This window comes from Artibeus jamaicensis, unplaced genomic scaffold, assembly GCF_021234435.1.
Source record: "Artibeus jamaicensis isolate MK-2021 breed Jamaican fruit bat unplaced genomic scaffold, CSHL_Jam_final scaffold_584, whole genome shotgun sequence".
NCBI lineage: Eukaryota > Metazoa > Chordata > Mammalia > Chiroptera > Phyllostomidae > Artibeus > Artibeus jamaicensis.
The window spans coordinates 11,592,508-11,618,069 of NW_026522048.1; the positions used below are offsets into that span (position 1 = coordinate 11,592,508).

Consider the following 25,562-nt stretch of genomic DNA (forward strand, 5'->3'; position numbering starts at 1 on the left):
ATATTCCTTTCTCATATAATTTGACTGATCGATACACTTCAACAGATGGTAGTTGGTCAGATTTCATTCTGAAACTGGGCAGTAATTATGATGAATTTCAAAGCACGACAACTGAACCTGCAGCAAAGGATTGAACTGCAGGGGTTGACACATACGTAAATTTTTCAATAAATATATTGGAAACTTTTTGGAAATCTTACTACCGCGAAGCAATCATATCAATTACAGCAGCTTCCTAAGTCATATTGTTGCTTCATCATTATGAATGCATGATGCATTACACATGTAAATAAATATAAATTTATATTAGATTTATTAGATTTATTGTGACATTGGCTAATAAGATCATACAGATTTCAAGTGCACATGTCTATGATACATCATTTGTATATTGCACTGTGTGTCCACTACCCAAAGTCAAATAATCTTTCATCACCTATATTAGGTGCCCTTTACTCTTTATTAACCCTCTATTCCCTCCCTCTGGTAACCACCGTGTTGTCTGTGTCTGTGAATTTTAGTTTTGTATCCCGCATATGAGTGAAATCATATAGGTCTTAGCTTTTCCAGACAGATTTCACTTAGCATAATACAGCGTCGGGCAGAAGCAAGGCTTGCTTGAGTACAGCTGAAAGGGTAATAATATGGGAGTAATAATTTATAGTTTTAACTTGAACATTTCACCTGAAAGGTCATATAGTACCCTTGAGTATGATATTGTTATGTTACAGAATTACATGCTTATGATTTGTAATAAAAAAGGGGTATTATTTGTACCAGACCCTGCATTTTCCATCTTTTTTTCACATTATCTTTCTCACTTTGATGTCCTGTGTTACTAACACGAACAATATATGCAGTGTTTTATATCATATAAGAATTATGTAGGTACTGACAGATGACTCACCTTGTAAACAGATGATGTAAACTTACTGTATTGATAAATATTAATATAGTACTATAAATGTATGTCCTCTTATGGTTTTCTTAACATTTTTTAAAATTTTATTGTAAGAATTCAGTATATAATCCATATAAAATATAAATGATATGTTACAAGATCTTTATTATTGGTAAGGCTTCCAGTCAACAGTAGACTATTGGTAGTTCAGCTTTGAGGGAGCTAAAATCACATGTGGATTTTTGCATAGCAGGGGTTGGGGGCAGTGCTCACAATCCCCACACTGTTCAAGGGTCAACTGTAGAATAAGTATTTTAAAAGCATTCTGGATTTCACTTCTCAAGATTGTTTATCTTCTTGCCTTTACTAACTGCTAGTTATTGTTATTGAGATATTCCTTTTGCATTGGCAAAGAGATGGGAAGAAACATAAAGTAGCAGCTCTGTTTGACACACCGTCTGCCCACAGACCCTAGAAACCACCATCCCACTCTCAGTCACTTGAACACTTTAAGCACCTCATATAAGTGGAATGATGTAGTACTCGTCCTTCTGTGTCTGACTTATTTCACTCAGCATAATATCTTGAAGGTTTATCTATTTTTCAGCATGTCAGAATTTCCATCCTCTTTAAAGTTGAATTTATCCATTTACCCTTGATTGGGTAATTTAGTTGTCTTACATAAAACTCATTTCCCTGGTATCCATTGGGAGTTCTAAAGCACTCTGAAGTATTTATTTTTTCAAATAAATTTATTTACTAAAAGAAAGCAATAAAAGTTTCATATGAACTACTATGCAATAGATTAAATCACATTTTTACTCACAACCTTGGCCTTTCTTTCTTCCCTCCTTCCTCCCTTGCTACTTTCTTCCTTGTCCTATCCTCCCCTTGCCTTGTTGTCTCTTTCATTTCTCTCTTCTTTCTTCCTTTCCTCAAACATTCTTTGAGTGTAGCCCTGAGCACTAGCACAGGGTCTGGTACCACTGAGCGACTGACCAGAACTATCTGCTGTGTGCCAGGCACCGTCCTCAGAGTGCTGGGTTGCTCTCTGGAGTGGTGGGGGTGGCTAGGTTAACCAACTGCTGGCTGATTTTGCTCATATCCAGCATATCCACAGGGTGCTACAGTGAGGGTGTGTCCTAGATGCTCTGGGAATATAGAAGAGAGGAAGAAACTAACTCAGTCCACGAGGAGGTTAGGTCAGAAAAAGTGGGGTCAATCTCTTGGCTCAAAGCTCCGGTGTTTGAAACAACATGGTACTTTGTGAAATAGTGAGTAGGGTGGCTTTATGTTCTCATGGGGGTTGAACTGTAAGATTTATGGGGCTTTATCTGTTTTTTTTTCTCTATTTATTCTTCCACTTTTTCATTTATTGTTTCCATTAACTGATTGGTACTTCCATCTATAAATTATTTCGGAGACTCCAATATCATTGAGTTTTGGAACTAATCATTAAGTAACAAGACAGAAATGTACTTACTACCCATTTTCATGTTACCTTATCTACGTGTAATACTGTGAGGCATTTTTTTCTGTCTCTCTGTGACTATCTTCCCCCTCCGCATGTTTATTCATGTATATGGAATAATAGGATACTTTTATTTATATGGAAATATGGGAATAGACTGCACAGACTGGAAAGTCTTTAAAAGGGTAAGGGACCCTGGGATCCTGGTAGGAGACAGCGGGAAATAATAGCTGTGTATCTATTTTCTACATAGTTTCCTGGGGCATAGAAATGTAGTCTCAAGACATTATTATGCTTCTGCTTTAGGCAGCTATTGCACAGGTAAGCATAATCCCCAAATTGCTCAAGAGCATCCATAATCAAGTTCTTCAGGTGCCTTCTCTCCTCATAAAATACAAACATAAACTAGTAGTAGTAGAAATAAATCCATTATTACAAATGATGCTAACTTAACAAAGGGTAATATTTCAGCACAGGAAAATTCATACTCTATTATTTTTGAATATAGAGTCACAAGATGGTCTCTCAAGGAATAACGTGAATGCAAAGTATAGATACCGGTTTTGTGAGGTTAAAGAGATACCATATGTGAAACTGCTATGCAAACTGTGAAGTGCTTACAAATCTCAATGATATTTATTATTACCATTTTAGTTAACTAAAAATCAAACATGATTTGAAAGAGAGAAGTAATTATCATCTTGGGCGAGTGACTTGACCTCTCAGAATTCCCTCATCTATAAAACGGTATGATACCTTCCTTGTAGAGTTGTCAAAATTATAGATAACGTGAAAATTGATAATGCACATTGTGGCAAATGCTAAGCATTCAATAAATGATGGTTTTTATTATAATTATAACAAGCATTTCTAATCATCCAAAATTTTACAAAAACAAATGATTTCTTTTAAATTGTACTAACAAAACAAAGCCTATCTTAGATTCCAGATGTTAAAAAATTAAGAAAACTCCTATGACTTTGTATTTCAAACTTTAGTCAGCATGAGGGATTTCTAAGAATAAGAGATGCATTGGAATGTGTGGCAGAATAAAAGAAGGAGAAAAATACTGAGAAAACAGCTCAGGACAAAAATGATGATTTTCAGAATGATAATAAGCACTCAGCACCCCATAGCTTAGGGCTGCTCCAACTTCATACTCAGTGGGGAACCTTCTGTGTCCTTCAGTATCAAATTGTACATGCAACTTATTTGTAACAGAACATTGAAAAGTCAATGGAGGCAAACCTGGTAGGCAGCTGCTGTCAGAAAACATCTGAATCAATGGAACACTATCAGAATTGTCTTTCTCCCCAAAAGCACACAACTGTATTAACCGTAAGCATAACAGCACTGTGAATTTTCCTCACTACAGTAACTTAACGCTACACTGACTTTGGGAAGCAGGCTTTAGTGTCTCCCCCAAGTAAGAAAGTAACAACAAATGTCATTGTGCATCACATTATGGAGGACCACCTGAGAAGATGTGATGGTTCTGAACAAGAGGCGAAGTCATACACTGAAATTGTCACTCATTTCTATAATGCAAGAACACCAAAAATATAACAAGCTAACAAAAGGATTTTAGGATAGTCTTAAACTTATTTTTAATTGTTACTCTTATTCATTACTAAGGATCCTACATTAAGCAGCAAAAAAATAAGAACAAAAACATTAAAACAATGGTTTTCCATGGGGTGGAGATAAACTTCAAATACTTTAACTTGACCTTCATATCATTATAGCCTTAACCGTAATCAGCTGTACTATATGCTTAAGTAAACTCATTCACAATCAAAATAGGAAACCAATGTGGAAGTTAAGTTATGTAACATCAAAATGGAATGCCCTTATCTTTGTAAAGTTTTTCAGGCAGTGTTAAATCATGTCTATTTGCTAGTTTCCAAGTACTTTTTATCTTCATTCTATTATATTAATTTTAGCATGTCCATCCACTCCACTGTACTGTAAATCACCCCAAGGTAGAGACAGCGTCCGTAACACCATGCATGACATGTGGAGAGCAGTGTGAGATGGCAGGGAGCAACAGCATCTAGAAGTTCTGATCTCAAATTCCAACTCACTCACTTATTAACTGTGCAACCCACTTTCTGATCCTCAGTGTCCTCATCTGTAATGGAGAGATATAGCTGGTCTATCACAAAATATATACAGATATATACATATGTATGTGTGTGTATGTATCTTGCATTAAAAAATGCTAGGTATAACGTTATTAGTAATCATATAAGTAATGTTTTTTGGAACTATGGAACAAATATTTAATTTTCTTCTTATCGAAGATTTATCTGATAATTCTTCAACAGTATTTCATAATACATAGATTAGAAGTTAAATTGTAGTAGTAGAAAAGTTGAATATTACAAATTTGCATTCCTATTTTGAATCAACACCTTCCCTATCATTCTATTTATTTTTACAGAAGAAGCAACTTAAAAATTCCCCTAACTGCAAATTTTCTAAGGAACAGTGTATGAAAACATCAGATAATCAAATAAAGACAGGCTAAGTCTACTCTGAGCAATTAAAATGTGGCCCAGTTATGACTTAGAAACCCTAAGTTACTTTAAACTCATCTATTTCTTCTGCTGATTGTCTGCCTACACAAAAATAGTTTTCTGGAATTCATTTTAGGGTTTATGATATAAAAAGACACATATCCTCAAAATCACATACTCACTGCATTTCTATATTTGCATCTTTATTTATGAACTAGCAAAAAGATTCCACTCCCAATAACTAACATATTCATTCGGTTACAGGATAAATGGATAAACAAAGTGTAGTATTCATTAGAATACAATGGAACATTATTCATCCTTTAAGAGGATGGACATTCGGACACACTGCAAAACAGGTAAACCCTGAAGACATTACCCTGAGCGAAATAAGGCAGACACAGAAGGACCCAAAGTGTCCACTTATATGCGGTACTCAAGATGTTGTGGTAGACTGAAAGGGAACAGTGGGTTCCAGGGCCCGTGGGGAGAGGAAGTGGGGAGTTACTGTTTAATGGGTATGGAGTTTCAGTGTGGGAAGATGGAAAAGTTCTGGGGGCAGATGGTGGTGATGCTTGTACAATGTAGCTACTATGTGACTATATTAATACCTCTTAAAATGGTTAAAACAGTAACCTTTATGTTATGTATATTTTACCACAATTTTAAAAAGGTCAAAATAAATTGTAGGTTTGTATAAGGCTAAAGATATAGCCCTGGAAAAATAAAAGTTTATTATAATGGAGTGTTTGGAGATAATGGATTACTCTAGTTTTAGTGAGGAAAAGTAAAAGAAATGGGAACTGTATGGATCCATCACTATGATAGTTCTGGGTAGGAAACATCACTGTCATTCAGCTCGCACTGAGCACCTACTCCATATGCCAGATTCTGGGACACAAAGACCATTTGTCAACTGCATTGAGGGATTTCACCCTCTCATGCAGACAGAAACTCTGCAAACAACATTTCAGTGTAAGTGTGAAATCTGTGTGTCTATCAGTACAGATTTCAGTGTTATTTTGACCTGAGTCAGCATTAGGCTAAAAAATTACAAGCTTTGTTATATTGAGAAAGTTACTTTGCCTCTCAGAGTCTCATTCTCCTCATTTATGCCATATAAATATAAATAGAAAATTCTTGGGGAAATTACAAGTGAAGTTCTCAGGAGGAAGTCATTTTTTAGTTAATGGTGGCTACCGTCGTTGCTGTAGGACCTGGGACAGAGGCAGAGGCTGGTGGCGGCCCCCTGACAGTGCCAGGGGCAGAGGTGCGGTGGGCTGGCCTGGTCTCACCGTGCAGCTCCCCTATCTGTTGATGGCAGCGCAGGAAGAGCGCAGTGTTTGTCAGATTATCACCAGCAGGGTTGTTGTTGAAAATGCATTAATTCTATTTACATCCAGAGCTATGATAAAAATTGAAGATATCCTTAACCCGAGTTAACAGAATGAGTGGTGTAGGTGGTTGCAGTGGACTGAGTGTTTGTTCCTCCCACCCCAGTGAGTGTTAGGGTTTCAGCCTAACATTGAATGGATGGTATTAGGAGGTGGGGCTTTCAGGAGATGATTAGGTTATGAGAGTAGAATTCTTGGGGTTAGTGTCCCTGTAAAACGAGACCTCGGAGAGTTCTCTTGCACTCTTTTTGCCGTGTGGGGATGAAATCATAAGTCTGTACCTTGGGAGAGGGCTCGCACCGGAACACAGTATGCTGCACTCTGGTCTCAGGCTTCGAGTCTCCAGGACTGTGAGAAGTAAATTCCTGTTGTTTATGAGCCACCCAGGTTTATTATAGCAGCCAGAATTGAACTAAGGCAGTGGTGCAAATAGGATAGTTTTCTTCAGATAAATGTAGATAAATAATATTATTTAGACATGTACTTTAAATAAGTTAGACTACCAGGTAATTTGTAGCCTACTATGTACCTTACCAACACAGCTTCTATCACGAGCCTCACTAGAACCACTGGGAAAACTTGTAGGTGTCAAAGAAATTCTGGGCTTTTAAATATGTGATTGGAAGGAAATCTAACACCTCAAAAGCAGTGCAGGGAAGCTGTGTCCAGGGCCCAGGGTTCCTGTTCCCCAAACATCTTCACACGCTCTACCTCAGCCCATCACTTCGGGACCTCACGTGGCCCAAAAGCCCTTATGTCATTGGCTTATTTGGGTTAACAATTGTGTGCATAGCAGTTGGAGGAGAAGAGGAGCTGCAAGACTGGTGTGAAACTTGATGCAGAGCCTTTTTTCCTAGACATTTTCTCACACCAGCTGCACTGAGGTCTTTTGATCCAGCATAGAAAACTAGGGTTAGGAAATCTGAAGCCAAAACCACTTTGAAGAGGCAGGAGCTCAAGAATATCAGATGTGAAGCAGAATTACATCAGGAAAAGACAAAGGTTAGAAAGGGAGAGTGCACTGTGGAAAGCCAGCTTTACTCATTTTTCAGATTCTGGGCTGGTTGATTGAGTATCAGGAAAATGGACACATGTTTGCTCCTGTCTCTTTCCCACCCTCAGCCCCATTCCCAATGCTGTAAATACCGTGGTTTGCCGTCGGCTGTGGATTTTTCACAGGTTTATTTGTGCAGCTATGCTGAGTAAATATTTTTTCTTATGAAATGGAAAGAATACATCTTAAATGAACTTGTACACAACTTTTTCCTATTTTGACGATTGTCTATTTTTTCTATATTTCAGCTGTTTCACTTAATGACAAATTTGGCTTTGCCTTTTGTGAAACATTGATAATTGTTTAAATCTTACCATGACCAAAAACAATGGATATATTAATTAACTAATTATGCAATGTCTTTTAGAATCATGCTAATAGGCATAATTTAGATAAAGAAAAATATTTTATTCTATAATACAATGGTATTATAAATACTATTACATATGTAATGCTCTAAGACACAATTTAGTGGCATTATGAAAACCTTCTCTGAAAAAGAAAGAAAATATTTTGAAGTCCAAAGAAAGGAAAATCCAAGACTAATCCTTCATAGTTCATATATTACATACCTAATAAAAATAAGTAAGTTCCCAGGAGATACTATAGCAAATTGTGCCAATGCTAAACTAACATAAATGGATAAGCAAAAGCTCTGAGCAACTTACCAAACTGCTGCTAAGAATTATTTCTTAAAAAACATTTCAGACTATTGAAAATTTATACAACATCACTGTGGGGGTCATTGAATTAGCAAATCAATGCAGTTTGATCATTTGTTTAGAGGGATTATTTCCTCACTCTCAAACATTTTGTACCAGTTCATAAACATAGGCTTTGCCAGGATTCTTTTGAAAATGGAAAATAAAAACAATAGCAGGGTGAAGCAATTCACATTAATCATAATAGGGAACATAAATTGCTTAAAAGTACAATGGAGCATATGCTGAACCAGATTTTTCATATTTTAGATACAAAAGAAAATAGTTTGTAGTTATGTAAGGATTGAATTTTGAGAAAAGAAATAAAGTGCTTTATACCATAAATTATATTTTGCTGATTTAGGAATAGTTATTACTAAGATTGGGATATACTTTTTTTTTTAGTCTTTAAAAGTACAGAAATGTTCTTTTTTATTGCATTTTTTATTGTTTCTTTTCCACTACCATTTAGTCCCCTTAAACCCCCTCTTTCCCTAGCAATCACCATCCTATTATCCATCCTCACGAGTCCTTTTTTCTTTTTGTTCAATCACTCTACCCCTCAACCCTCCACTAGCCATCATCTGTTCTCCCTCTATGAGTTTGTCTCTGTGTTGCTTGTTAGTTCAGTTTGTTCATTACAGTCCACATATGGGTGGAATCACATGGTATTTGTCCTTCCCTGCCTGGCTTATTTCACTTAGCATTATGTTCTCCAGGTCCATTCATGCTGTAGCAAAGGGCAAAATTTTCTTCTTTTTTATAGCCGAGTAGTATTTCATTGGGTAATGTCTTGTAGTTGTTTTATCCATTTATGGATACTTGGGCTGCTTCCATATCTTGGTGGGTATAAATAATTCAGCAATGAATATAGAAGTGTTTATGTTCATTTGAACTAGTGTTTTGGGTTTCTTCAAATATATTCCCAGATGTGGGATCACTGGGTCAAAAGGCAGATTCGTTTTTAATTTTTTGAGGTATCTCCATACTGTCTTCTACTGTGGCTGCACCAATCTGCATTCCCACCAATAGTGCAAAAGTGTTCCCCTTTCTCCATATCCTTGCCGGGGCTTGTTTGTTGATTTATTGATGATAGCCATTCTGACAAGTGTGAGATGATCCCTCATTGAGGCTTTAATTTGTATTTCACTGATGATTAGTGATGTTGAGCATCTTTTCATTTTTATCGGCTATTTGTATGTCTTCTTTGGAGCAATGTCTATTCAGGTACTCTGCCCGCTTTTCATCTCATTGTTTGGTTTTTGTTTTTGTGTGTCCATGTGTTGGGTTTTTGAAGTTCTTAACAAATTTTGGATATTAACGCCTTCTCAGGTGTGTCAATGAATATATTCTCCCATTCTGTGAGTGAGTTGTCTTTTTATTTTGTTGATGTTTTCCTTGGCTGTGCAAAAACTTTTTAGTTTAGTGTAGTCCCATTTGTTTATTTTTTGTTTTGTCTCCTTTGCCTGGGGAGGTATATCTCATAAAATATTTCTATGACCAACATCTGAAATTTTGCTGCCTATGTTTTCTTCTAGAATTTTTACGGTTTTGGGTCTAACATTTAAGTATTTGATCCATTTTGAATTTATTCTTCTGTGTGGTATATGAAGGTGGTCTACTTTCATTTTTCTGCAGGTATCTGTTCAATTTTCCCAACACACTTTATTGAATAACCATTGTTAGCCCACTGTATGTGTTTGCTTCCTCTATCAAATATTTATTTGACTATAAACATGTAGGTTTATTTCTCGGCTCTCTATTCTGTTCCATTGATCTATGTATCTGTTTTATGCCAGTACCATACTGTTTTGACTACTATGGCCTTATAGTATAGTTTGATATTAGGTAGTTCCCTAATAACAAATAAATACATTAATAATTAATTATTATTATTAGCTACCTAATAATATCAAACTATATTATTTTGTTTCTCTAACTTTGTTTCTGTTTCATAGGATCCCTGTTGCTATGTGGTACCTTTTGTGGTTTTAAATAAATTTTTGAAATATTTGTTCTAGTTCTGTGAAATATGTCATTAGAATCTTGATAGGAATTGCACTGAGTCTGTAGATTGCTTTGGGTGCCTAAAAACTCAAAAGCAATCTTCTATTTCTTCAGTATCTTATAATTTGCTAAGTATTTGTATTTTACATCCTTGGTTAGGTTTATTTCTAAGTATTTTATTCTTTTTGTAGCAATTATGAATGGGATCGTTTTCTTATTTTCCTTTTCTGTTAGTTCGTTATTAGCATTAGCATATAAAAATGCAGCGTATTTCTGGAGATTAATTGTGTATACTGCTACTTAGAGGCAAAACAAGATTCAACATTAAAATGGGGAGTGAGCCCTGGTTGGTGTAGCTCAGTGGATTGAATGCAGGGCAAACCAAAGAATTGCTGGTTCAATTCCCAGTCAGGGCACATGCCTAGGTTGCAGGCCAGGTCCCCCCAGTGGGGGCCACATGAGAGGCAACCACACATTGATGTTTATCTAACTCTTTCTCCTTCCCTTCCCCTTTTTCTAAAAATAAATAAATAAAATCTTTAAAAATAAGTAAATAAAATGGGGAGTGGCATTAATATTGATATTTTACCTCAGTATTATAAAGATATTTTTACAGTATTTGTAAAAGAAGAACCCAAACAATGAAGCCAAATGAAAATGATTGATATAAAATTTAGTGACAGAAAATAAAGTACTAAAATGAGAAAAATCAAAACATTATTTCTCATGAGGGAAAAAGCAGCAAAATAAACAATTTTTGTTGTTCGAAATTTCCTTAGTAAGAAAATAATTTTGTTATTTTAATTTCAGATATCAGAGGAAACTTTATTTTATTTTTTAAAGGAAGGTGAATAATTTGGTTGTGCACTGATATAAAACTGTCCTTTAAAATGGTCCATGTAATTCCACGTGTTGGTCTGAACAGAATAACCCCATTTTTTACTCCAAAGGAAGTGAAGTATTTTTCTGGTAGGGTATAAAGCCCTTTTGTTACCTTTCATATAAATATAAAAAATGTGTCAAGTCTTCCTTTAAACATTTTAAAATCAAACTTATGGGGTAAAATTGATTAATAAAATTATATAGGTTTTAAGCATATAAGTCTATGATACATTTCTATATATTACATTGTGTTTTAATCACCCAAAGTATTATCTCCTTCCATCACCATATATTTGACCTCTTTGCCCTTTACTGTACCCCTATGTCCTTTTCCATCTGGTAACTACCATACTGTTGTCTGTGTTAATGAGCTTTTGTTTGTTTGTCCATTTGTTACTTTCAGTTTTATATCGAACATATGAGTGAAACCATATAGTTCTTGACTTTTTCTGTCTATTTCACTTAGCATGACATTTTCAAGATCTGTCCATGTTTTTAGAAATGGCACTATTTCATCTCTTTTTATAACTCAGTAGTCTTCATATATTATAAATATGTATATATATATATATGCACACACGTACATACATATACACACAAGACATCTTCTTTAACCAATCATCAGAGGATATAAACAGTAACTTCTCCAAAAAAGACATACAAATAGCCAACAGTTGTATGAAAAAATGCTCAACTTCACTGGCTATTAGGGAAATACAAATTAAAAGTTCAATGAGATACCACCTCACACCTGTTAGAATGGGTAGTAATAACATGTGTTGGAGAGGTTGTGGAGAAACCCTCATCCACTGCTAGTGAGAATGCAAACTGGTGCAGCCACTGTGGAAAACAGTATGGAGGTTCCTCAGAAAATTAAGAATAAAATTACCATATCACCCAGCAATACCTCTTCTGGGTAGCTACCTGAAAATTTAAAAACATTTATTGGCAATGATATATGCACCCCTATGTTTATTGCAGCATTATTCATGGTGGCCTAGACTTGGAAATGACCAAAGTATCCTTTGATAGATGATTGGTCAAGTCTTACTTCTGACCTCTCTGAAAGGAGTCATACTATTCACCTTGTCTAATTTCAGTATTTGCTTTGAGGAGGAAACCTTCAAGGAGAGAGCTCATGGTGGAGGCCTTCTAGAGCATGCCTGCAGCCTCTTGTAGCAAAACCAAATTTCATCTTGAATCCAAGACTTTTAGCCAACCTCTACTTTTTTCTTCATTCACATTTTCCTTCCTCTTTTTAAAAAAATGTTTATTTTATTGATTATGCCATTACAGTTCTATTCCTCCCTTCATTCCCCTCCACCCTGCACCCCCCCACCCCTACCATTCTCCCCCTTTAGTTTATGTCCATGTGTCTCAAGTTCTTTAGATTCTATATTTCCCATACTATTCTTGCCCTCCCCCTATCTATTTTCTACCTACTGTCTTTATTCCTTGCCGACTTGTATCTCTGTTTTAAAATTTTTAAAGAATGCCCCTTTAATACTGCGAAGGAGTTATCTTTAATGGAAAATATAACAACAAAATTTCTATTTTGTTGGTGTTATTTATTAGCCTCTGTAATAAACACAGTAGACATGTACAGTTGACCCTTAAACATTGCTGAGATTAGGGGCACTAACCTCTCCCACAGAGTAAAAATTCCATATGTAACATCTGATTACCCCAAAACTTAACTACAGTTGTCCCTCAGTATCCACAAGGGCCAGGTATCTGCAAATACTAATATCCATGGATGCTCAAGTGTCTTACATAAAATGGCATGGAATAATGCATACAGCCATCCCATTGAATCCACAGATTCCCAAATGCAAATCAAAAATACTGTTTTTGGTCTGCAGTCGGTTGAATCCATGAAGGTTAAACTCAGGGATAAGAAGGGTCAACTGTATGTTTATTGAAAAAAATCCATACGTAAGTGGACCCATGCAATTCAAATGGTTTTCAAGGGTCAACTGTATTGGAATTCTCATATGAGACCTTTACAGAGGATTAATTATCTTCATTTTTATAGATGAGATGTTAAGAGGTTAAATTGTCTCCCTGAGGTCACACAGCGAGTAAGTGGCTGAAATAGGACCCAAATGCAGCTCATTCATCCCCCCACAATGGTCTTAATTATAAAATGAATGCAACCCCAAACAATGCTTTGGTGAGGGTAAATAAGTAAATAAATCAAAATGTTAGAGTAGATCAAAATTAGCATTAATTGATTGGATAGATGAATCATTTGTTTTAAAATCTTATTAATTTTAAACTTTATATGATCTCATCAAAACAATCTTAATAATTTTAAAGCATTTCCATTTCATTTCTTCTATAACCATGTTATATTTCAGAGTTATGAAAGATGATAAAGTTTTTAAATAAAGTAAAAACTAATATCAATGAGAGCATCTAAATCAAAGATTAATGTTTTTAGAAGTAATGGACTAAATCTTATTGAATAATTATAATAGCTAAATGCAGTTAGTAGACCTACTATCAACATGATACTGTTATATAAAGAAATAAAATCACTGCATATCTTTAGCTCATTTGATTATTACAATTATTCAATGCAGAAATTAAAACAAATAGAAGTCTGCTAAATTGCCTGATGTCCCACAGCTCTAATAAGTAGTGGAGCTGGAATTTGAACACAGAGTGAGTTTCCAAAGCCAGAGCCAAGATTAGAGAAGGTTCCTTCTTTAGTTTTCTAAAACACTCCACTAGGTCATGAAGGAGCATTAGCTTTATCATGAATGATAACGATTGTAAGAAACATGTCTTACTTGGTACACCACAGAAAGTGACAAAGTTCTCAATCACTTGATAGATAAAAACATAAAGTGATTTGGACTATAATACAAATCAGATGCACATCTTAAAAAGATATCTATTACTATGTCAAAGTAGTACTATTTTTAACAAAGTATATTTTCCAGTATTGCTAATTACTCTAACTATAAGCCACAATAAGAGAAGCTGTGCTTTATTCATTCTTCTGTCTCCAACACCTGGGACAATGTATACAGTAGATACTTTACTCAATAAATAGCAACTATTGAATAAAAAAATGAATTTCCAGAGTTGTAGCAAATATTTTAAAGGGAGTTAAGTCCAAATAATATAGTAAGCATAGGTATCTAAGAAAATATTGTGAGCATCTATTTTATTTTTACCATATAAACAAAAAATACATAGTTTTTTCCCTTTTAGGTGACCTTTTATACTTGTGGCTATCATCCATTTCAACTTTGATTCTCCTTTTTTTATCTAAAGATAGCTGTCTTTAATAATTAAATTCTCCTACTGTGGTTTAATTTTAGCCTCTGAAGGACAAATACATGATGAAATCTAGTGTTTATTGATGGTGAGAAATACAGAAAATATTATATGTATTTTGCATAGAAAAATTACATTTTAAAAAGTGATATATTCATTACCTCCTCCTTCTCCCACTATGCCATCATCCATACAGAAAAATGAACTATTCCTTGCCTTCCCCAGGTAGTGGATTGAGTTAAGAGTGATTACTCAGAAGGGACGGGGTCATCAAACAGAGCTGAGGTCAAATGGTAGCTTTGCCATTTACTAATTATTAGGCTAACCTTACAAAGCTTTCAGTCCTCATTTTCATCATCTATAAAACCATAATAATATAGGAAGTTCAAATTTCAAGAGGCATCTTGAACCAATTTCCAGACCCTTATTTTTTATATAAGCACTTTCAGTTAATACGGCAGATAGCACAAATAGAGAGTAGTTAATTAAGTCAGATTTTTTTTTATTTTGCCACCAGCTATTGAGCTGGAAGAAATAACTTATGTGTCCCTCTATGAAAAAGGATATTAAAGGAAGTAATGTCTGTAAAATGAGACTATTAGACAAGACAGCTAAATTTTTCCTAGCTGTGTGCAACTACTGCACATACACACACTTACATTTTAATTACAAAGACTTACTGATTAAATCAAACTTCTTGTTTTTACAGTTCTGTTTTTAAATGTATTTTATTGATTATACTATTACAGTAGTCTCATTTTTTTCTCTCCATCCTCTACACCCCTCCCACCATCCTTCCCCCACCTTAGTTCATGTCCATGGGTCATAGATATAAGTTCTTTGGCTTCTCCATTTCCTATACTATTCTTAAACTTCCCTGTCTATTTTGCACCTACCATTTGTATTTGTTATTCCTTGTACCTTTTCCCCCACCCCCTCCCTGCTGGTAACCCTCCAGGTGATCTCTATTTCTGTGAATCTGTTCCTCCTGTTCTAGTTGTTTGCTTAGTTTGTTTTAATTTTTTTAGGTTCGGTTGTTGATAGTTGTGAGTTTGTTGTCATTGTACTGTTTGTATTTGTGATCATTTTCTTAGATAAGTCCCTTTAACATTTCATAAAATAAGGGCTTCATGATGATGAACTCATTTAACTTGACCTTGTCTGGGAAGCACTTTATCTGCCCTTCCATTCTAAAATGAGAGCTTTGCTGGATGGAGTAATCTTGGATGCAGGTCCTTGCTTTTCATGACTTGGAATACTTCTTTCTAGCCTCTTCTTGCCTGCAAGGTCTCTTTTGAGGAATCAGTTGCTAGTCTTATGGGAACTCCTTTGTAGGAAATTGTCTCCTTTTCTCTTGCTGCTTTTAAGATTCCTTATCTTTAAACTTGGGTAGTGTAATTTTGATGTGCCTTGGTGTGTGCTTCCTTGGGTCCAACTTCTTGGGGACTCTGTGAGCTTCCTGGACTTCCTGGAAGTCTATTTTCTTTGCCAGAGTGGGGAAGTTCTCCATTATTTTTTCAAATGAGTTTTCAATTTCTTGCTCTTCCTCTTCTCCTTCTGGCACTCCTATGATTTGGATGTCGGAACATTTAAAGCTGTCTCAGAGGTTCCTAAGCCTCTCCTCATTTTTTCGAATTCTTATTTCTTCATTCACTTCTGGTTTAGTGTTTATTTTTCCCTTCTGCTCCAAACTGCTTGATCTGAGTCCTGGTTTCCTTCCATTCATTCTTGGTTCTCTGTACATTTTCCTTTACTTCACTTTTCATATGCTTCACCTTTTCATCTATTTTATAACCATATTCAACTATTTCTGTGAGCATCCAGTTACCACTATTTTGAATTCTGCATCTGGTAGGTTGGCTATCTCTTCATTGTTTAGTTGCATTTTTTTCTGGAGCTTTGATCTGTCTTTTCATTTGGGACATATATATTTTTTTGTCTCAGTGTGCCTGTTATGTAGTAAGGGGCAGAGCATTAGGGATTCACCAGGGCAGGGCAACCAACGTCACTACTTTGTGGTGCTATATGTGGGGGACAGGTCTGAAAGGGAACAAAGCCTCTTGCTCAGCTTTCGGATGGCTTTCAGTCACTTCCTCCACTATGCAGAAGCAAATTGGGCCCTTCTGGTGATGATTCCAGGGTGGGTGGTTTTGTGTATGTTCTAGGACTCTGTGGGTCTCTCCAACAAACTTCCCTGTGAGGCTGGGAGTTCCTCCTGCTGCCTCAACCCCCACAGATTTTTTTCTGTCAGAGATTTTGAGGCTTTATTTCCCTGTGCTGGAACCCTGGGTTGCGCAGTCTGTGTGTTTTCAATTGTCCCTCCTGGTTTATCTGTATGCAAATGTGGAACCACCCCATCCTCCAACCACTGCCTTGCCTTGAGTCCTGTCCACCCTGGCTGTCTGTTTCCATCCCTTCTACCTGTTTGGATGAATGTTTGGATGAATGTTTCTTCTATGATTCTTTGGTTGTCAGACTTCGATACAGTTCAAATTTCTGGTAGTTTTGGTTACTTTTTGTTTTTAAATTTGTTGTTGTCCTTCTTTTCATTGTGCGAGGAGGTAAAGTGTATCTACCTATGCCTCCATCTTGGCCAGAAGTTATAGTTCCTAAATTAAACTTCTGATGGGCATTTGAAAACTATTTATTTCCTAATGAACCACTCAATACTTTCTTAGTTAAAATCTGCTTTTCATTAGGACCTTTCTTACTGAATACTTCTTGTTCTATTTGGTGTGCCAGGAAAGCAAGATTGTTAATACTAATCATGCTTTGAGTGAGAACATTGACCTTCATCAGTATTTAAAGAAGTTTAGTAAATCTGGGATAATATGAATAGTTTCCAAGAAGGACTACTGAGCTTCTGAATGTTTTTTTAATGCACCCTCTTTGTAATTATTACCTATTGTATTCAGAGTCTATAGAGAAACAACCCATGAAGTTCTTGAAAGTTCCACTGAGTGAAAAGCAATTGAAAGAAAATTTGTTAAAATACAATTCTGTATGGTTCTTTTTCTTATCTTTTCTTACCTTTTTAAGCACAAAACTTTTTGTGAAATAAGTTCAATGTGTGTTAAAGATCTTTAGTAATATTTTAATCAATTACCCAATCATTTATAAGCTATGGGCCTTGAGGGAAAATTATAGCTTTTTGTCTGGCTTTTTATATTAAAAATCTTTTATTTATAAGTTTGATTCAACTACAAATAGTAAAAACTCATTATTTATGGGCATACAACACAGGAACATTTTCTATTGATAAGGACAAGAAAAATAGTCACTATATTACCCAATGTGCTCACCTTATATTATGCTTTATTCCGTGTACTGACACCTCTAACTTATGAACTTTTTGGTGGTCAAGACATATCTAATAATACATATGTTGACAGTATCATTTTAATTCAGAGTATTTCCATTCATAAACATTTTATAAAAATGTTAAAGAATAAATTATACTCTTGATTATTTGGACTTGAATTAGGAGTCATTTTACCTTACAGTTATTTGTGATTTAGTATGTAGTTGTTAAATGAAAGACAAAGTCTGAAAGGAAAAACTACCCTAATCACAAATGTACCAAGAAAAGCCATGATTTCTTAATGGAAAACACGCACATTATTTTCTCTACTATTATAATAAGGAGCAGATCTTATTACTAGAATCAGTTCCCTCCAAAGTTTGTCATACTAAGTCAAATTCCTATACAATTATAAAAATTACAATTCAAATCACATAACTTATATGTCATATCTGAATAATAGACCAAATGACTTAAGATAAATGAGATCAGAAAAATAGCCACTGATGGCTTGTCACAGTGAAATAAATAAGATACTAAGGAATTGTGAGGTGGTAGTATAGGTATTATTTGGCTCTTGTATAAAGAGTTGAATAGTCTCTCATTAAAAAAATTTAACCTTTTTATAAGTAATGTACAGAATTGAAATTATGTTTAAATGTGGAATTATATATAGAAAAACACAACTTCAGAGAGTCTTGTTTTCTTGTGAGACGATTGCTAGGTGTTGAGAAATGTTTATGTTTTGCTGGAATGACTTACTTGACTATCTCTGGTCACTAAAATATTGCTCATTTATTTCATATTTTGCAATTTATTTCAATTGGCAGAGGATCTTTTTGTGATGGAAAAAATCTGATTCTTAAGTTACCTTTCTTATACTCAGAACTCTGTAAACTCATTTCATAACCTGCTCTGTCACATCAAAACAGCATTTCACATACTTGAAGTTTACTTTTCAAGTGAAGGGAGAGCTTTTGAAAATTTTGGATCTCATAAATCTTGGATGCGAAGTTGTAAAGTGTGTGGCCATCACAGCCACAGCACAGAGTGAGGTGGAGTGCTTTGTGTAACAGGAAGCTGGACATGATCACTCCTTCCACAGGGAAGTGAAGAAGCAGCCTTCTCACACTGCTCCTCTCAAATGGAGAAACAGTAGATGTAAGGTGAATTAAGTTTATATCCTCATAACCTCAATTAACCATGTTTAATTATTGAAATAAAATTGTGACATTAAAACCTTGATTAATTATGTTTAATTACTTAAACTACAATTTATACATTAAAGTTTTTCAGAAGCTAGAAAATTGTATTATGTGCCATGTGTACATATTCTAGAAAAATAATTATGAATTGTGTATATCCCAATCCTTTCCATTTACATATATCATTTTGTTAATTCACTACAGTTTACATTAATGTTTGTTTTAAATTTTGGAGAATTGCATTTGCAAACTCATTTCAAAATGACCATGGCATTAAATGTGATATATAATGGGTCATCAATGTGGATTTTGCTTTTCTACCTTTTCAAAAGTTATTTTGATATTCATATATTCAACATATATAATGTTTACATTGAGGAAATCATTATTCCCAATTTTATCATAAAAATGATACCAAGAATGCATTTAATTTTGTTCAGTAAAAACATACTTAGGGAAATAATTCTTACTATCAAATAATAACTATGTTAGAAAAGATGTCCAAGTTAGCTGTGAGAAGATGAAAGAGAAATGTACCGATGAGTTGATGCTGTGAGTGCTAAGCCTGTAGCTAGTTGCCTTTGTTTTATAAGTCTTGGTTCATGCCAGTAAACATTACAAGCATACTGATTCTGTTTGAAAGTTTGTTCAACATGAATTAATTTTGTACCACATATAGAAAATGTCAGGTTAAATTTTATTTATTTTTTTTCTTCTTTAGAACTTAAGACGCTGTGATGCTAGTCAAAAGACAGGATGGAATCAATGCAAATGTTTTCTGCCACGTAGATGTATCACAAGGGTTACCTTAGCCTCTCGTCTAAGAAGATTATAGAAAAAGTGACTTTCAGTTTATTCCAGGAAATTGAAATGAGGTGTAGAAGGCTCCATGGCTTAGTATGTTAATTTCTTTTCTTAGAAAATAGAAAGGTGAATTTTTCTGTAAAAGAATTTCATAAGCTCTTTTAATTGTATAGAAGCTCTAGTATAATTATTATGTCATTAAAGTACTTACTGTTCTGTTAGAAATTCTGGGGTATTTTGGTTTCTGTTTTCTCTCAGATTCTTTTTATTTTCTAAAAAGGGAAACAATACACATAGTTTAGAATTGTAAATATTTCAGATTGTCAAATAGATAAATTTTATGATTTAATATTTCTACTCTTAAAAGTCTTGCAATGTATCCAAATACAATATAATGTGATAGATACATAGATAGGAATTTTTAATGTTGGTTTGAAGAACTAGAGATCAAGATTCTATGAATAGTTTATACACTGATTTTCTGAAAAGTTAATTATGCTTTCGACACTAGTTTTACAGTTTGAAAACAAATGATACCAATCTAGGCAGACATTGTTAGTGAATATTGTATTATCATATTCATTAAAGAATCATATAATTATTAGTGTAATGCCTGGTGCTATATTGAGATTCAATATGATTATTATAAATCAACATTATACATATCATGTTACATTGAATTTTATGTTTTCACAGAAGTTAGGATCACTTCCATATATTATACATATTTGCCTATTTTCAGAGCCAAATCTGTGTTCTGATATAATCCTATACTAGTTATTGTATTTCTGGACTATAAAATGCACCTAGCTTTTAGAGGAGGAAAATAGGAAAAAAAACCTTGAAGCAAAAATGTGGTAAAAAAATTAATAACATAAATAACATATTTTTTTTTACCAATGTAAATAAATGTAAACAGAACTAACAACCATTATTCTTCCCAAATTTGGTGGGGTGGGTGGGGAAGGAAAGTGTGTCTTATAGTCCAAAAAATACGGTAGCATATAGATAGCTAGAAGAGCTACATAGATCTATTGATAGATTTAGGTAGATTATACTGTATATAAAATAAGCCCATCAGAGTTAAGTAGAAAATTAATCTCATGTTATTGCAGAAAAAAATACAACTTTCAGTTTACGGAATCAGAAAATTAAGTCCTTTTCAAGAGTCCATATCAGGAATTGCTTTAATGTAATAAAGATCTCAAGAATTTCTGATTTGGCTTGACAAGTTAGCAACTCACAAATGAAAAACTTCACAGTGTTAGAGACAAGTACCTTTTTATATAAATTCTATTATTATTATTATTTTAGATTTTATTTATCTTTAGAGGGGAAGGGAAGGAGAGAGGGAGAGAAATATCAATGTATGGTTGCCCCTCGTGTGTCCCCTGCTGGGAACTGGCCTGCAACCCAGGCATGTGCCCTGACTGGGAATCGAACCTTGATCCTCTGGTTCACAGGCCCCCACTCAATCCACTGAGCTACACCAGCCAGGGCAAATTCTCATTATTTTTACTTTTCAAAAATTGAGAAAGAATGAAAACCAAGAAAGAATGAAATATATAAAAATAAATTCATAAAAGGCATGTTACTCTGTTTTAGGAGTTTTTACAGTATCTATCTCTAACAGAACAACAAAAATACTGTATGCCAGCAGCTCTGGCAATTGGCTTCCATAGGTACTCAGTGGAAAAGATCTGAAGTGACAGTGATCGTTCCAAAGCTGTGTGTGCTGCATCTGTTCAGTGGTTATGCCTCCAAGGTCTGCTTTCATTTTAACTCCTGATTGAAATGCAACTGTTTCCCAGTAAAATGTATCAGGAAGAGCAATGTAAAAAGGTATTTAGATTTGTCTGGCTGCCTTTTATTTTTTTCTTTAATTTAATTTTATAATATATTTTATTGATTATGCCATTACAGTTGTCCCATTCCCCCCTGTTAGTTCATGTCCACGTGTCATAAGTTCTTTAGCTTTTACGTTTCCCACACTACTCTTCCCTCCCTGTCTATTTTTTCCCCACCATCTATGCTACTTATTTTCTGTGCCTTCTCCCCCCTTCTCCTCCTCCCACTCTTCTGTTGCTAACCCTCCATGTGATCTCCATTTCTGTCTGCTTAGTTTGCTTTTGTTTTAGGTGTGGTTGTTAATATCTGTGAGTTTGCTGTCCTTTCACTGTTCCTATTTTTTATCTTCTTTTCCTTAGGTAAGTTCCTTTAACTTTTCATATAATCAGGACTTGGTGATGATGAACTCCTTGAACTTGACCTTATCTGGGAAGCACTTTATCTGTCCTTCCATTCTAAATGAAAGCTTTGCTGGATAGAGTAATCTTGGATGTAGATCCTTGCCTTTCATAACTTGGGATACTTCTTTCCAGCCCCTTCCTGCCTGTAAGGTCTCTTTTGAAAAATCAGCTGACAGTCTGATGGTAACTCCTTTTTAGGTAACCGTCCCTTCATCTCTTGCTGCTTCTAGGATTCTCTCCTTCATTTTAATCTTGGCTAATGTAATGATGATGTGCCTTGGTGTGTTCCTCCTTGAGTCCACCTTCTTTGGGACTCTTTGAGCTTCCTGGAAGTCTATTTCCTTTGCCAGATTGGGGAAATTCTCCTTTATTATTTGTTTGTTTAAATAAGTTTTCCACTTGTGGCTGTTCCTATTCCCCTTCTGGTACCCCTATAATTCGGATGTTGGAACATTTAAAGATGTCCTGAAGGTTCCTAAATCTCTCCTCATTTTTTTGAATTCTTGTTTCTTCATCCTTTTCTATTTGGTTGTTTCTTTCTTCCTTCTGGTCCACTACATTGATTTGAGTCCCAGTTTTTTTCCATTATTATTGGTTCTTTGTGCATTTTCCTTCATTTCACTTAGTGTAGCCTTCATTTTTCTCATCTAATTTGCAACCAAATCAACCAATTCTGTGAGCATCCTGATCAGCAGTGTTTTGAACTGTGTATCTGATAGGTTGGCTCTCTCGGTTGCTTAAAATATTGGCTCTGGGGCTTTGATTTGTTCTTGTGTTTAAGCCATAATTTTTTGGTCTGGTCATACCTGTTATGTATGAGGGGCAAAGCCTTAGGTGTTCACCAGGGTGAGGCAACCCAGTGGCTGGGTTGTGACACTGTATATGGGGTCAGAGTGAACAATGGCGCTTGCTCTGCTCCTATTTCAGGCCCTCCTGACACTTCCCACAAGCAAATTGTGCCCTTCTGGTGCTGATTCCCAGGTGGGTGGGCTTGTGTATGTTCTAGGATCCTGTGGGTCTCTCTAACAAACTCTCCTGTGAAGCTGAGAGTCTCTCCCAGAACATCTGCCCCCACAACTGTTTTCAATTGGTGCTTTTAAGTTGTATTTTCTGGTGCTGGAGCCCTGGGTTGCATGGTCTGTCTTGCTGCCTGGTTTTGCTTTGTTTACCTGCAGGCAAATGTGTGACCACGGTCAGCCAGCAGCCTTCCACGCCTCACTGGGTCTGCTTGTTTCCTCCCTGGAGGCAGACCCCCGCACCCAGGTCTTCCAGCCACCGCTTTTTCCTGCCACAACCCCTTTCAGCTGGTCGCCAACTTTGCCCCTCTTACCAGTCTGAATGAATGGTTGTTAAACTTCCATGCAGTTCAATTTTCTGTCTGTTCTGGTTGTGTTCTTGTTTCTAAATCTTTGTTGTCCTTCATTTAGGTTGTGTGAGGAGGCACAGTGTTTCCATCTATGCCTGCATCTTGGCCAGAAGTCCTGGATGCCTTTTAAAACAGGACTTTGAGCCCATCAATTTTACATAAGGTTTTAAATATAGTTTCACTCTATTGACATTTAAAAAAACAGAAAAACTATGTCAAAATTCTACAGATGTAGATATTAAGGTAACAGAGTGACAGAGAGCTCTTTACAAGAAATATGGAGGAAAAATCCCATTAGAGAAAACGAAGGCATTCTACTAAAAAAACTAAGAGAGCAGTTGACATTCTATATGTGCTATGTTATTACTTACCAAGGGGCCGGCTTCCCTAAGGGATGCAGTGAAAGGATTAAACAGTTTTTGTGACTTATGAGCCGTCTGCAGGGATTTGATTTCAATTTGGTTTTGCATGCATATCTATCACAAGGATGAATGAGCAAGCCTGTTCTGTAGGGCACAAACAATGATTTTATTTTTAATCTATGTGTTGAATATAGATGTGTCTAGTGTTTTCCTGATAGCTAATTTCTGTTTCTTGCACATATAAACATCTCTTTATGTTAGAAGGAAAAAGTGAAAATAGCACAGCATGACTCCACACCTTCCATCATCTCTCTGGCTTTTCAGTAATGTAATGAGTATCAGTAGGTCTGACTCAGGCAAAGTCCTCGTATTGAGACTTGGCACTCTGTGTGTTTATATAACTCTTTTTTTTTAATGAACCTGTTTAGGTAGGTTATATATTTTTCACAAAACAAATTTTATGCATTCATAGTCAATAGAGATGATGACTCTTTCATGTTCTTTTAATGCAGTTTTAGAATAGGACCTGACGTGGAGAAAAAAGACAAGTGGCCGAGACTGAAGGCCCACTGCCACTCAACAGGGCCCAAGTTGAACTGCTGAGAGCTTGTGGTCCTGAATGGAATTCTATTTACAAAATAACCAAAACACTGCACACTACAAATCTCTCTTTTCTTGTCATTTTTTGGGGGAAGTAATTATTTTTATTCATTTTAATGTTGAGTATTTAAAATGCACAGTTGTGCCATGACTGATATGGCACAGTGGTTGGGCATCTTCCCGCAAAGGGGAAGGTCACTGGTTTGATCTCGGGTCAAGGCACATGCCTAAGTTGAGAGGTCAGTTCCTGGTCGGGGTGTGTGAAAGAAGCAACTGATGGATTTTCTCTCTTGCATTGATTATTTCTCTCCCCACTCCCTTCTCCCTTCTCTCTAAAAAATAAATAAATATTTGTTAAAATGTACAGCTGTTTTAAAGGGGACTTACTTTTGAGAATGACAAATAACCAATAATTACACCTGATCTTTCTCTTAAATATCTCAAGTGTTTCATTTTGATGAAAATATATTGATTTTGCATTTTGACTAACAGCATACTGAGGTAAACATTTATTTAGGGTTGGATTTAAATTGTTCACTGTGAACCCTTGCAACATGGCCTCTTGTAGACACTATTCTATTAGCCTCTGCAGACTGAAATGGCAACAGAATCCCTCTTCCAGGTTTTAAATTTCAAAACTACAAAGTATGGATACACGCCAGGTTCTTCTTTCCTACACTCTCTCCTGTTGCAATGCCAAAACTTGTGGTTAGAACATAGTTACAAAATTGATGTGCCGTTTTCTTAGCACAGAAATCACTAATCCTAAGGGATTTTTTTAGACAGCTTTTGGCTTACATTCTTATTCTTGGAAGAGAAGTCAGCAAGCAGAGGTTATACTAAAATGAGACACTATGTAGGTCATTAGTGACTGAATATAAGCATTAAAAAAAATAAAGCACCTCATGATTCTAGATTAGATCCTGGACCAATAGGAAGAAACAACTATCTATTAATGAGAGTGTTGTGATAATACATGAAATTTGATTAGGAATTACGAATTATAAAACAGTAATATATTTATGGTAAATCCCCTATGTTTGATAACCATACTTTGCAAAGTATTTAGGATAAGGCACATCATGTCACCAACTTATTCTCAAATGATTTGGGAAAATACATGAATTGTGTATACACACACATATATACTACATAATACATAATGTATACTATGTGTATTATGTAATATATATATATTTCATGAGAGAGAGAAAATGACATAGGACAAAATGTAAACAATTGGTTAATCTAGGTAAAGGGCATATGAAAACTTATATTAATTTGCAACTTTTTATGAGAGTTTGAAACAGCAAAACATTACCAAAAAAGAGACTATAAAATTATTTTTTAATTAAAAATAAACTGCCATTTTTTAGTATCTCTACAAAACGTTACACTGAACTGTGGCTATTTTAATTTTGTTCATTAAGCACAAGATTGTTTCATTCTGTCTATAAC

At 35.2% G+C, this 25,562-nt stretch overlaps 1 protein-coding gene across 3 annotated transcripts in view; it reads right to left on the bottom strand.

Moving 5' to 3' along the window:
- Nucleotides 1-25,562, bottom strand: part of SYT1 (synaptotagmin 1) — a 541,050-nt gene that overhangs the window by 344,402 nt on the left and 171,086 nt on the right. For 2 of the 3 annotated variants that reach the window (XM_037162064.2, XM_053658803.1), the window contains one exon: nt 19,739-19,799. The exons of the other annotated variant lie outside the window; for it this stretch is intronic. The gene's annotated coding sequence lies outside the window, so the exon portion shown is untranslated. The remainder of the gene's footprint in view (nt 1-19,738; nt 19,800-25,562) is intronic. 3 annotated transcript variants of the gene reach the window in all.